Source organism: Adiantum capillus-veneris, chromosome 12 (genome assembly GCF_014529385.1).
Source record: "Adiantum capillus-veneris isolate H3 chromosome 12, ASM1452938v2, whole genome shotgun sequence".
NCBI lineage: Eukaryota > Viridiplantae > Streptophyta > Polypodiopsida > Polypodiales > Pteridaceae > Adiantum > Adiantum capillus-veneris.
Window position 1 is genome coordinate 116,335,542 of NC_140942.1, and position 14,255 is coordinate 116,349,796.

Consider the following 14,255-nt stretch of genomic DNA (forward strand, 5'->3'; position numbering starts at 1 on the left):
GGCTCAAAGGGAGATAATCTATCCAAGAGCTAGGTACAAGAACTGCTTTAGGACCATCTCAAAATGGGACCAAAAGGGGGACAGTTTCTGTTCATCAAGGGTCCAGATGGAGATACCCTATAAAAGGGCAAGTGCACATAATGAGCATTAAAACCTTAGGGTTTGCTTCATTAAAGCCTCCAAGGGTTAGTGTAACAAGTCTTTAGGCCTAGGACATCAAAAATGCATTGTCTAGTTTCTGGGTGAGAACCCATGCTAAGGGGCTTATTGACTAATCACCCTAGGTAAGGTGCTTGAGCCTCCAAAGTCAACAAAGGATCCTACAAGAGAGGGGGCGAGCCCCTTAGATAGGGGATGAGGGAGAAGAGGGGTCTCTCTCTCTCACTAGGCCATACCACCCCCAAGGACCATAAGGACACATGTCAACACCTTAGCCAATGCATGCTTAATTCTCATTGGCCAGCCACATAAAGGGTCCAATGAGCATTTAGATAATTCAATTAACCATATCTTTTGTTAGGAAAGGCAATTGCAATTCTAGATTAAGGTTTTGCTCTTGCTTTATTCCTATTGGATGGCCTACCAAGGGGTCCAATGAGAATTAAGTAGCCCATGGGCTAGCTTAATTCCTATTGGCCAATTGACCAAGGGGTCCAATGAGGGATTAGATAAATCAATTTAAATGGTTTGAAGCTTGGTAAATAGGGGTATGAAGGACACTTGTCACAAGATTAGCCATGTTGCTTCAAAAGACCAAGGCCAACCATTGGCTAGCCCCAAAAGCATCCAATGAGCACTCAGCTAGTGTAAGCTTGGTAAGTAGGGGTATGAAGGACACTTGTCACAAGATTAGCCATGTTGCTTCAAAAGACCAAGGCCAACGATTGGCTAGCCCCAAAAGCATCCAATGAGCACTCAGCTAGTGTAAGTGGCCCAAATCGAATTCCCCCTTCTCACACAAAAATCCCACGCCCCCTTCTTGGCTCATTATTGTGTGTAGCAAACCACAAAGCTTCTCTCCCCTCAAGCTTGGAGAAGAAGGCCTACATCAACACCTCTTGGCTATGGATGCAAATCCAACCAAGAGCCAAGCTCAATGCATGCTAACATCTTCTCTACCTCTATGTAAGCTAAGCTATGCTATCTATGAGTGATTATGTAAGGAGAATGAAAGCTTTCTTGTAGAAATACTTCTCCTTCTCTCCTCTACCTCAATCCCTGCCAGCTCTCCTCACCTTTCATGGTGTTTGAGGTCTTGGGATAGAGGGCTTCGGTTCAAGTTCTTTTAAGTGTTGGCAAAGTGTTATTAGCATATGTGCTTGGTGTATGAAGCTTCCATCTTCATACCACCAAAGAAGGTCTCAAGAAACACACCATTTTGTATTGTACCAAGTCTCTCTTGATGGGAGAAACTATAATACAAAAGCCTTTTGGAGGGGGGACCGGATCCAAGTAAATCCGGTCCTCAAATGTTGTCAATTGCTCTAATTCTCTCTCTCTTTCAAGTTATTGTTCATTCCATGTTAGCTAGGAAATGTGTTTAGTGTTGCTCTCTCTCCATCCAAGCACTCTCTCTTATCTACACAAAGGATTATGTTCAAAGAAGTGCCTACTATGTTATTCATTTTCCGCTACAATCTAAGTAATTAGGCCAATTCCATTACATTGGTATCAGAGCTTATGGTTTCTCTTTTCTTGCTTAAGAAGAGAGGTCCTTAAGTAGCCTATGAATGGTCGGTTTTGTTGATTATATAGGGTAAGTGAGTCTAGGATCTATTATTGGTTTTGACGAGCCCATTCTGTGGGTATGGTGCACACCTCGGGAGATTTGATCTTAATAATGGGGTCTTTTTAGACTTGCCTTTGGCTTTACCATTATTGAGCTACAAGAAGTCCGAAAGGAGCTATCCCTTGGCAAATCTGCAATGTTAGGCCTACCTCTCTACTCTCTATAATTAGCTAAATTTGTGTCGCGGGTGTAGATGCTTAAGTGCTGATTTTCAAAGGCAAAGAGGAGTAGCAACTTATGTTTTGAATAGCCAAAAGATTCATAAAGTAAACACAAAAATTCTGTTGACATGGCTGACAATAATGAAGAGGGTAGAATTAATGTTGATAACTTTGATTTTGCAAGTGAAGGTGCTAATGATGACACTCCAATGCTTGTGAACTATCTTGTTACTAGGCTTCAACAAGCTATGTCAAATCCCGCTCTTCAAGGTGAAGTTCAACAACAACTTCACGCCTACGGGATTCTACCTACTCACCAAGAAGAGAGAGATCCTGTGAAGTCTCTTGGAGAGACTTCCAAAAGAGGACTCTCTATGGCGAGAGAAGGGGAAAACCCATATGATGAGCTTTAGAATGTGTTACTTGATTCCATCAAAGACAAGGGGCCATGCCCAACGTCAAGAACCTCCATCAAGGGAGAGGGAAAGAAGCAAATCCCCTGACGAATCAATGGAAGAAGATGTGGCTCCGCGAAGGCGTCGAGCACAAAGATCTCCTTCTCCCACAAAGAGAAAGAGGTCTCCTCATAGTCCTCCTCACCGCGAATCCAAGAAGGAAGAGAAGGACTCAAAGAAGAAAAAGGAGAGAAAGAGGTCACCCTCTTCTCCATCTTCATCACCTTCTTCTTCTTCGAATGAAAGTGGTGGCTATTCCTCAAGGGAATCACCAAGGAGAGGACATAGAAGATCACATGCTGCTTGGAGAAGGTCCAATAAGCTCAAAAAGTTCAAGGAGGGAGGTTAGAGCATCTCTTTCCTTACCTATGATGGTACCTTTGGTGCCACAGACAAAGTATTGGCATTCATTCAACAATTTGATGCCGCCTTTGGAGATGAGGGCTTCACGGAGTCCTCAAAGCTATATCATGTAGCTATGCACATCCAAAAATCAGCCAGACAATGGTGGGCTAGTCTTCGGGCTAATGGAGAAGCTCCCCGAACATGGAAAAATCTAAGAGCCTCCATTATGAAGCAATTCCTTTCAAGCAATGCTAGGGATAAAGTCCTCACCGAATGGCGAAGCTTGAAGCTAACTCCTTTTGAGTCTATCCACAAGTCTGTAGATAAGTTTTGGGATTTACATCTCAAAGCCACTGTCTACAAAAAGATAGACTTTGAGGAGCAAAAGCAACAATTTGTGCGGGCCTCCCCGAAGACATGAATGAATATGTCAATTCACAAAGGCCAAAATCAATTTCTGCGGTCATCCACCACACTATGGTTGCCGCAAGAATCAATTTCCAACAAGGGGCTAAGAGAAATCTTAAGCCCATGGAAGAAGCGTGAACATAAAGGGAAGAATCAACCTCAAAATTCTTTCAAAGGTAACTCTAGCCACAACAAAGCTAAGGAGAAGGGAGTCTACAAAGGAAAGAATAGACTCACTCCTGAAGAGCTAGAGCGCTACCGCAAAGACAATCGATGCTTTAAGTGTGGAGAGCAAGGACACGCCTATCGAGCTTGCCCTCAAAGGAATGCACGTAATGAACAACTTAGAGCTTCAATTATTGAAGCCCCAAAAGAGGATGTTCATTGCAAGGGTTCACCTCTCTCCTATGCTTGGGGTAAGGTTAGAGAGCATGATGCTTTCATTCTCTTTGACCCTGGCTCAACTCACAACTTCATCTCTCTTGAGTTGGCCGCCAAGCTAGGCATACAAGAGTTTGAGATGGGAGATACTATGAAGGCGGATGGGGCCTTCATTGGCCAAGATGTTTCTGTTACTCCCTTAATTGGGAAGCTAAGGCTCCACATCCAAGGATATGTGGACAAAGAGGACTTCTTCATCTCTCCTCTTAAACATGAAGATGTAATCTTAGGGGCACCATGGTTTGACCGCCTTGTTGCCTCTATCAAGTTCCCTGAAAGGAAGATCTCCTTCAAGTTTAGGGAAAAAGATATGTACATAGTTGCACAGGAATCGGGTAGCCCCATACCTCTTGTAAATGACCAAGCTTTTGAGAAGTCAATAAAGAGTTCAATTTCCGCGTACATGATTTTTGTTAAAGACTCTTTAAGTTATGTTAATAAAACACAATTAAATGAAAGTGGAATGCATGAGGATTTAGAGTTGTCTAAATTCCTTAATCAATTTCAAGATGTTTTTATTGACGACATCCCTGGAGAGCTACCTCCAAAATGAGGGGATGATGACCATGCAATTGAGCTAATTCCAGGTAGCGCACCACCTAATAAACCTCCTTATAGAGACTCACAGGCTCAACAAGAGGAGATTATGAGGCAAGTAAATGAATTGGTTGAGAAAGGAATGGTGCGGGCTAGCTCCTCCCCATTTTGCTCACCAGCTCTTTTAGTGCATAAGAAGGACGACACATATCATATGTGTGTCGACTATAGAGCACTAAATAGGATTACTATCAAGAACAGGTTTCTTGTGCCTCGCATTGAATACTTATTTGATAAGTTGCAAGGGTTGACCTACTTTAGTAGGATAGACCTCAAGAGTGGCTATCATCAAATAAGGATAGTTGATGAAGATATTCTAAAGACCGCTTTTCGCACAACCTTTGGTCTTTATGAATATCTTGTTATGCCTTTTGGCTTAACAAATGCTCCAGCAACCTTCAATCGCATGATGGAGCGAATATTCGACCACACCGCAACTTCACTGGAGTATTCTTTGACGATGTAATCATCTACTCCAAGTCTATTGAAGAGCACAAGAAACATCTTCAGGTAATCTTTCAAGCATTGAGAGATAATAAGCTTTTCATTAATCAAAAGAAAAGTGAATTTTTCTTACAAGAAATTCAATATTTAGGTCATATTATCTCTCAATCTGGCATCTGTTGGGATCGGAGAGCACACACACAGAGAGCCAGCATGAAGAAGGAGATAGACACAGTGTGTGGCGGGGCGGTACTCACACTACAATGTGTAGTTATGAGTATAGTTATTATGAATGAGTAAATGAATGGCTGTACATGGGCGGCTGAACAATGGGCAGCCGGGCACACGGGCCTTTAACCCAACAATCTCCCACTTAAAGGTAGTGTGCCTTTAAAGTGGCCAAAGTACAGCAAAAGAAGTCAAGCCATACCCATCAGCGATCTACAGTGTGCAAACCGCTGTGAGGCTAACGACTTCGTGAGTAGATCAGCAGGGTTATCGTCAGTGTGTACCTTGACAAGCTCTATGCACTTGTCCTCTAGCACCTCTCGTATGAAGTGATGCCTCACCTCAATGTGCTTTGTCTTCGCATGGAAGACAGGATTCCGTGCCAATGCTATGGCACTCTGGCTATCACAATGTAGAATCGGAGCATCACCAGCCATACCAAGATCTCCCACTAGTCGTGAGAGCCATACGGCCTCCTTGGCAGCCTCAGTGGCAGCCATATATTCAGCCTCTGTAGTGCTCAAAGCAACGCATGGCTGTAAACGTGATGCCCACGAAACCGGTCCACCTGCAACTGTGAACACATAGCCGCTAGTAGACTTCCTTGAGTCCACTGACCCTGCATAGTCTGAATCTGTATATCATCAAACAGACATATCCTTCTCACCATAACATAGGGACAACTCTAAAGTCCCTCTCAAGTATCTGAGAATACCTCTCACTGCATCCCAATGACGCTTGCCCGGGTTAGACATGTACCTGCTAACCACACCAACTGCATGAGCAAGATCTGGACGCGTAGCCACCATGGCATACATCAAGGAACCAACAGCTAACGCATAGGGAATATGAGACATCTCTGTAGTCTCCAAATCTGTCTGAGGACAGTCATCATGGCTGAGTTTTACATATGGAGGCAACGGGGTACTAATGGCCTTCCCCCCTTCCAGATGAAAACGCTCAAGCACCCTGTCAATGTACTCTTTCTGACTAAGAAAGAGCATCTTGCGAGAACGATCACGAGTGATCCGCATACCCAAAATATGAATGGCATCCCCAAGATCCTTCATGGAAAAGGTCTCATGTAGCCTATGTTTCAAGGCATCCACATCAGAAATACACTTCCCTGCGATCAGCATGTCATCCACATACAAAACCAAAACAATAAGACTACCATCTGCAGCCTTGCGAGTATAGAGGCATGGGTCCTCATAACTGCGTACATAGCCCAATGAACTCATGAATGCATCAAACTTACGATACCATTCACGAGATGATTGCTTCAGCCCATACAAGGTCTTAAGAAGCCGGCATACCATCTTCTTTGAGCCATGAATAACAAACCCACTTGGTTGCTCCATGTACAAATCCTCGTGCAAGTCCGGATGTAAGAAAGCTGTCTTTACATCCATTTGCTTCAACTCCATGTCTTCTGTAGCTACCAAGGCAAACAACATATGCAAAGTAGACATCTTCACCACTGGGGAGAAGATCTCGTCAAAATCAATGCCCTTCTGTTGCTTGAATCCTTTAGCCACAAGCCTTGCTTTGTACCTAGGCTTTGCATCCATTGAACACAATTTTATATTGTAAACCCACTTGCATGGTATTGCCTTCTTACCCTTTGGCAAAGGAGTAAGCTCCCACGTTTCATTTTGGATCAACGAATCCATCTCTGACTGCATAGCCTGCTCCCACTTGAGCTTGTCAACACTAGACATGGCCTCATCATAACATGATGGCTCCCCGCAATCAGTCAACAATACATAATCCATAGAAGGCACAAAACGCTGAGGCTGTCTTGCACGCCGCTCTGAACGCCTCAAAGACTGTGCAGGAGGTGCATCTGGCTGTCCCACATCTACATGATCTCCCAACAAGGGCTGATCTGGGTGTCCCACATCTACATGATCTCCCAACAAGGGCTGATCTGCCACTTGAGGATCAATGGGCTGCCCACGAGCAGCCATGGGACCATCATACCGATGACCATCCTCCTCAAATATCACACGCCGAACCTCAACCGTTCGCGGTGATGCTCTATACATAGAGTCCTCATGAAAAACAACATCATGACTGCGCACAATCTTCCTGTCAATAGGATCCCACAATCGATAACCCATCTCACCAGAGCTACCATAACCCAAGAAGATACATCTCTTGCTCTTTGGATCCAATTTGCTGCGTTTTGCCTTAGGTACATGTACATAAGCTTCACAGCCAAAAACACGAAGGTGACCATACGAAGGTGTCAAACCTGTCCATACCTCTTCAGGCACTTTGAAGCCCAAAGGAACACTAGGTGAACGATTTATCAAATGCACAGAAGTGGCAACAGCTTCAGCCCAAAATCCATTTGACAAACCAGCCATAGAAAGCATACTACGGACTTTTTCCTGTATAGTCCTATTCATGCGCTCTGCCACACCATTTTGAGGAGGTGTATAGGGAGCACTAAGCTCGTGCCGTATACCCTTCTCAACACATAATGTTGTGAAAGCATGAGACATAAATTCACCCCCATTGTCCGTACGTAAGCACTTCAACTTACAACCTGATTGGTTCTCAACAAGAGCCAACCATTGCTTAAATATATCAAACACCATATCCTTCTTACGAATGGGGTATGCCCATACCTTCCTGCTAGCATCATCAATGAACGTAACAAAGTACATAGCACCTCCAAGAGAAGCATTGGGCATCGGCCCACATACATCACTATGCACCAAAGCTAGCTTTTCCAAAGATCTGTGTGGAACACTCTTCTTATGAGAAGACCGAGCATGTCGACCATAAAGGCAATGCTCACAAAACTCAAAACCACCAAAATCTGAAACGGGAATGTAATCCGCACGTGCCAACAACTTCAAACCTTTCAGTGACATATGCCCCAAACGCTGATGCCATAAAGAAGCAGGAGGTTGCTCAGTGATCCCCACAATGTGATCAGCCACACTAGCTACACAAAGGGAATACAACGTATTCCTCTTAGCACCTTTAACCAAAACAAGGCTGCCCTTAGTGATCTTCCAACCTCCATCACCAAAAGATACATTGAAACCAAGTGAATCCAACTGACCCACACTAATCAAGCTTTTTGCAAGAGCCGGCACATGACGCACACGCTGCAAGACAAACGTAGTAGAGTTTGGCATAGCCAAATGAATATCCCCAATGCCATGAATCTGCATAGAACGCCCATCGGCAATCCTGACAGTACCTGTGCTCGAAGCATCATAGTCATGAAACCACGACCTATGAGGCGTAACGTGAAAAGAAGCACCACTGTCAATGACCCAATCCATAGGCATACTACGCTCATGAGTGAGAAGAAAAGCGTCATCGAAATAGGATGCAAGCAACACATCTCCAAGCTCTTCACTAGTAGCACTAGTCGAAGCACATACATGGTCATCTTGAGAGCTACACTCTCCCTGTGTTGCATTTAACTCCTCAATCTTGACATTGGACTTAGGCTTGTCCTTAGCATCATAGTCTTTCTTCTTACCATTTCCATTTTCCCTTTTCCACTTGTAGCAATCCTTTTTGAAATGGCCTTTTTTACCACAATGAAAACATTCCACATCCTTTTTACTTGTGCCTGCACGGGACTTGCTTCTAGATTTACCCCTGTTGGACTTATACTTGTCCATAGTCCTGCCTCTGACAACCATTGCACTAGAAGACTTACTACCTGCATTATTCTTTCGATTAATCTCTTCCGTGAGAAGACTAGACTCCACATTAGTACTTGTCAATTCATCCGCAGGAACCGAGTTACTTATGGCTGTCCTAAATGTGTCCCATGACTCAAGCAACGTGACAAGTAAAAACATAGCTTTTACATTGTCCTCAAACGTAATTTCCTGCGTAGCAAGTTGGCTGAAAATTGTATTGAACTCATTCAAATGCGCATTCATGGAAGCACCTTCCTCCATTCGCAAATCAATAAGCTTTTTAAGCCAATACACCATAGAAGCAGTCGAATGCTTATCATACATATCGCAAATCCGCTGCCATAGCTCATAAGCTCCACCCCGTGCATCTTTCACATTGTAATAAACAGACTTTGAAAGGGAAAGCCTAATGGTAGACCTGCACATCTCATCCAACTCCTCCCAATCATCCCTCTCCATGTTCTCTGGCTTAACTCCCTGCAACTTTAGAGGTCGAATCTGTTTCTTCTGCACCAAGACATCCCAAATCTGATCTTTCCAATATGAGAAGTTAGCACCATCCAACTTCTCAATATTGAAAACTGTGTCCTCTTTAGTGCCCATTACAACAAGAATGCAACAATGAGAAACCTGTAACCAACCAACAGACTGCCACAACAAAGTAGTGTTGCAAATCTGACAACACCTGCTGCTCAATCAAAGAGCAAACGCATAGAGTATAAATCAGCCCATAATATGGTCAAAAAAACGTACGTAGAAATCCACAAACAAATGCATAAACCCGTGACACCTGTAACTCAACCGGCCTAGGCAAACCGTGCCACAAAATGCATCAACAATGAGTTGTCATAGAGGCATAAACATACTCCATGTCTAAATAACCACAATAGAGACATAAGCTGACCAAGCTTACACAAATCCGTGAGCATAAATGGATCCAAGTGAGCATATAACCAATGCACAAGCTCAACGAAGTCCAATCTCTACTGTCAACCAAGTACCTATCCGTACTCAAACCGCAACACTGCAAGCAAGAGCAAACCCGCTCTATGTATAAGTGAACCAAATCTCCACAATATCATGCATAAAGAGTGTCTGTCAAACTGCCATATCCACATCCATCAACATACATAGATGATGTCAACCTGTAGCTCAAGAACACGCATAAACAGACTGCCCAGAAGAGTAGAAGCTCCCACTCAAACCACAACCATATGCATGGCTATCCCACAGTCAAAATACATGTTTTGTAACCACAGAAGAAACCTGTATCCAAAGCTCCCTGTAACCTGTAACCTGTACCTGTACCCGTACCTGTACCTGTACCTGCACCTGTAGTCGAAGAAGACATGTCGCCAAACTCCCACTCTATCTGTGTGTATGAGGCCACTCCAAGAAGAGGCTACACACTCTCAAATGAGCTGTGGGCTCACGTAAGTGGAAGACACTACAACAATGGCACCTGTAATGGCTATGGAAGCTCTGGCAGCAGAAAACTACCAAAGAGAGCTGAAAAACGCAGCTCCTAGTCTGTAGCTCGGATGGGATTTCTGATGGCACGAATGGCTTTGAAAGGGGGGTTAAACCCCAGGACGTCTGATGAAAATACTCGCGGAGTGCTGAACCTTCCAATGCCAAGCTCAGAAAAACCTTCTGCTCTTTAGAAATGCGCGCGTGCGCGAAACCGAAAAACGGCAATGAAACAGCAGCAAGTTTCAACACACTCAACAATGATGATGAAGCTCTCAATGCTCTCACTACCAAGCTCTGATACCACTTGTTGGGATCAGAGAGCACACACACAGAGAGCCAGCACGAAGAAGGAGATAGACACAGTGTGTGGCGGGGCGGTACTCACACTACAATGTGTAGTTATGAGTATAGTTATTATGAATGAGTAAATGAATGGTTGTACATGGGCGGCTGAACAACGGGCAGCCGGGCACACGGGCCTTTAACCCAACAGCATCCGTATGGATCCCTCAAAGTTGGAGGTAATAAAAGAATGGCCTAATCCAAGGAATTTACATGAACTAAGAAGCTTTATAGGTATGTGTGCATACTATAGACGCTTCATAGAAAAATTCTCTTTGATTGCTGCTTCATTACATGACTTAACCAAGAAGAACGTTAAGTATGTATGGACTGAAAGGCAACAAGAAGCTTTTGATAAGCTAAATCAAAAGCTTACCTCTCAACCCGTGCTTGTATTGCCAGATCTCTCAAAGCCATTTGAGGTCCAATGTGATGCTTGTGGTGATTGCCTTGGAGCTGTTTTGCTTCAAGAAGGGCATGCCATAGCATATGAGAGTCGTAGACTCAGCTCAGATGAGCAAGTTTTGGGAATTTATGAAAAGGAGCTTTTAGCTGTTCTTCATGCCCTAGACTCATGGAAGCATTACCTCTTGGGGACTCCATTCATCCTACGAACGGATCATCAAAGCCTCAAGTATTTCATGACGCAGACCAAGCTCTCCGACAAGCAAATGAGGTGGGCAAATTTTCTTTCACGTTTTAATTTTCATATTGCTCACATTGCTGGCAAGCATAATCAGGTGGCCGATGCTCTCTCGAGACGGGCAAAGGTAAATGCTGTATCAATAGCTACTCACAATGATCTATCTTCTATGATATATGAGTATGCAATTGATCCAGATTTCAAAGATGTAATCTCAGTCATTGCACTAGGGAAGAAAGAGGAACCATTTACCCTAGAAGATGGTTACCTTCTCTATGGAAATAGGTTATGTATTACACACTCACTCCGTGAGAAAGTAATGTATGAATCACATGCTCCTCCTTATGCGGGACATAGAGGGATTCAAACTACATTAAAGGCAATAGAAACATATTTCTATTGGCCTACCATGAAAAGAGACATTCCAGATTATGTCTCAAAATGTGTGATATGTCAAAAGACAAAGTTTGACGGAGGGAAGCAACCTGGATTGCTTCGGCCATTGCCTATCCCTGATTCACCATGGGAGAGCATATCCATGGATTTTATCTTTGGATTGCCTAAGTCTATTCATGGGAATACGGGAATATGGACAATAGTCGACAGGTTTAGCAAACAAGCTAACTTTATACCTGTCAAAAAGACTATTAAGGCACACCAAATGGCAACTCTTTTCATATCACAAATTTTCAAGTACCATGGCTTGCCAACATCCATTGTGTCGGATAGAGATCCTAGAATGACCAGTAATTTCTAGAAGGGTCTCTTTGAGAATCTGGGCACTAGATTGAATTTCTCTTCGGCCTATCACCCACAAACGGATGGCCAAAGTGAAATAGCCAATCTAACGATTCTTGATCTACTAAAGTCCTATGTAACGGAAGTAGATCAACGCTCTCAATGGGAGGAGTACCTACCTCTAGTAGAGTATGCTTATAATAACATTGTACATACCTCTACAGGGAAAGCACCTTTTGAGGTGATAGAGGGAAGACCTAAAAGTCCCTTGCTACTTAAAGTACATGGGAAGATCTTCGCCGCAGATGAGTACAGCCGTGATCTAAAAGAATCTTTTCAAAAGATTAAAGAAGCTATATCCATCTCCCAGCAAAAGCAAAAGGATGCTGCTAATAAGCACAGAAGAGCCCTAGCTTTTAAGGAAAATGATTGGGCCTTGCTTAAATTCCCAAAGGCTCGTTTAAGGCATACTTCGGGCAAGAATCCTACGGGACACCAAAAGTACTATGCTAAGCTAGCAAAAAGGTACTATGGTCCCTTTCAAATTCTTAAGCCAATCAATGAGATGGCTTATCAATTAAAGTTGCCCAACCACTGGCTTATCCATAATGCCTTTCATGTAAGCCTACTTAAGCCTTACAAAGGAGAGCCACCAATTGAAGCCATAATGGAAGACCCTCCTGAAGTGGAATATCAAGAAGAGGTACTTCAGCCCGAGTCTATTTTGAGACATGAAGACAAGGTACTAAGGCATGGTAAGACTATCCGACAATATCTTATTAAAATTAAAAATTATCCTTTTGAAGATGCTAGATGGATGCAAGGAACTCAGCTAAAGGATAGATGCACCTTGTCAATGCTTCTAATGACTCACTTGAGTAAGCAAATGTAAATGTAAATGTATTTAATGTACAAAGTTTTTGTCTTATAAGACTCTCTTTCTTGTTTTTATTATAATGAAGTATGCATGCTTAGGATCATGTTTGTGGCGATACGTCTCCCAAACACCAAGTAGAGCTTGTCAATCTACTTAGGAAGTGTGATATGGACTAAGGAGTAGACATGCTTGCGGCAGATGGTGTCTCTCAAGCACCAAATGGACTAGTCATCCATTCTGGAAAGATGTCGTAGGGTCAAAAGGGATCCTCTACTCGCTAAGACAAATGGACTAATGACTATGCTTTACCTCCCCTAGCTCATAGTCGAGGACGACTATGATTTCAAGAGAGAGGTAATGTCATAAAATCTAATATCTAACTCCACCAAATGATTTTCTCATGTTAAACTGATCATTTAATATGGGGAGATAAAAGGGGAACAAGAGCTAGCATATAGATATGTGCTTTTATGACTATCTTCACTAAGGCCTAGATGAGAGATGATGGCATCTCTATGACGGGGCTAAAAGGGAGATAATCTATCCAAGAGCTAGGTACAAGAAGTGCTTTAGGACCATCTCAAAATGGGACCAAAAGGGGGACAGTTTCTGTTCATCAAGGGTCCAGATGGAGATACCCTATAAAAGGGCAAGTTCACATAATGAGCATTAAAACCTTAGGGTTTGCTTCATTAAAGCCTCCAAGGGTTAGTGTAACAAGTCTTTAGGCCTAGGACATCAAAAATGCATTGTCTAGTTTCTGGGTGAGAACCCATGCTAAGGGGCTTATTGACTAAGCACCCTAGGTAAGGTGCTTGAGCCTCCAAAGTCAACAAAGGATCCTACAAGAGAGGGGGCGAGCCCTTTAGATAGGGGATGAGGGAGAAGAGGGGTCTCTCTCTCTCACTAGGCCATACCACCCCCAAGGACCATAAGGACACATGTCAACACCTTAGCCAATGCATGCTTAATTCTCATTGGCCAGCCACATAAAGGGTCCAATGAGCATTTAGATAATTCAATTAACCATATATTTTGTTAGAAAAGGCAATTTCAATTCTAGATTAAGGTTTTGCTCTTGCTTTATTCCTATTGGATGGCCTACCAAGGGGTCCAATGAGAATTAAGTAGCCCATGGGCTAGCTTAATTCCTATTGGCCAATTGACCAAGGGGTCCAATGAGGGATTAGATAAATCAATTTAAATGGTTTGAAGCTTGGTAAATAGGGATATGAAGGATACTTGTCACAAGACTAGCCATGTTGCTTCAAAAGACCAAGGCCAACCATTGGCTAGCCCCAAAAGCATCAATGAGCACTCAGCTAGTGTAAGTGGCCCAAATCGAATTCCCCCTTCTCACACAAAAATCCCACGCCCCCTTCTTGGCTCATTATTGTGTGTAGCAAACCACAAAGCTTCTCTCCCCTCAAGCTTGGAGAAGAAGGCCTACATCAACACCTCTTGGCTATGGATGCAAATCCAACCAAGAGCCAAGCTCAATGCATGCTAACATCTTCTCTACCTCTATGTAAGCTAATCTATGCTATCTATGAGTGATTATGTAAGGAGAATGAAAGCTTTCTTGTAGAAATACTTCTCCTTCTCTCCTCTACCTCAATCCCTGCCAGCTCTCCTCA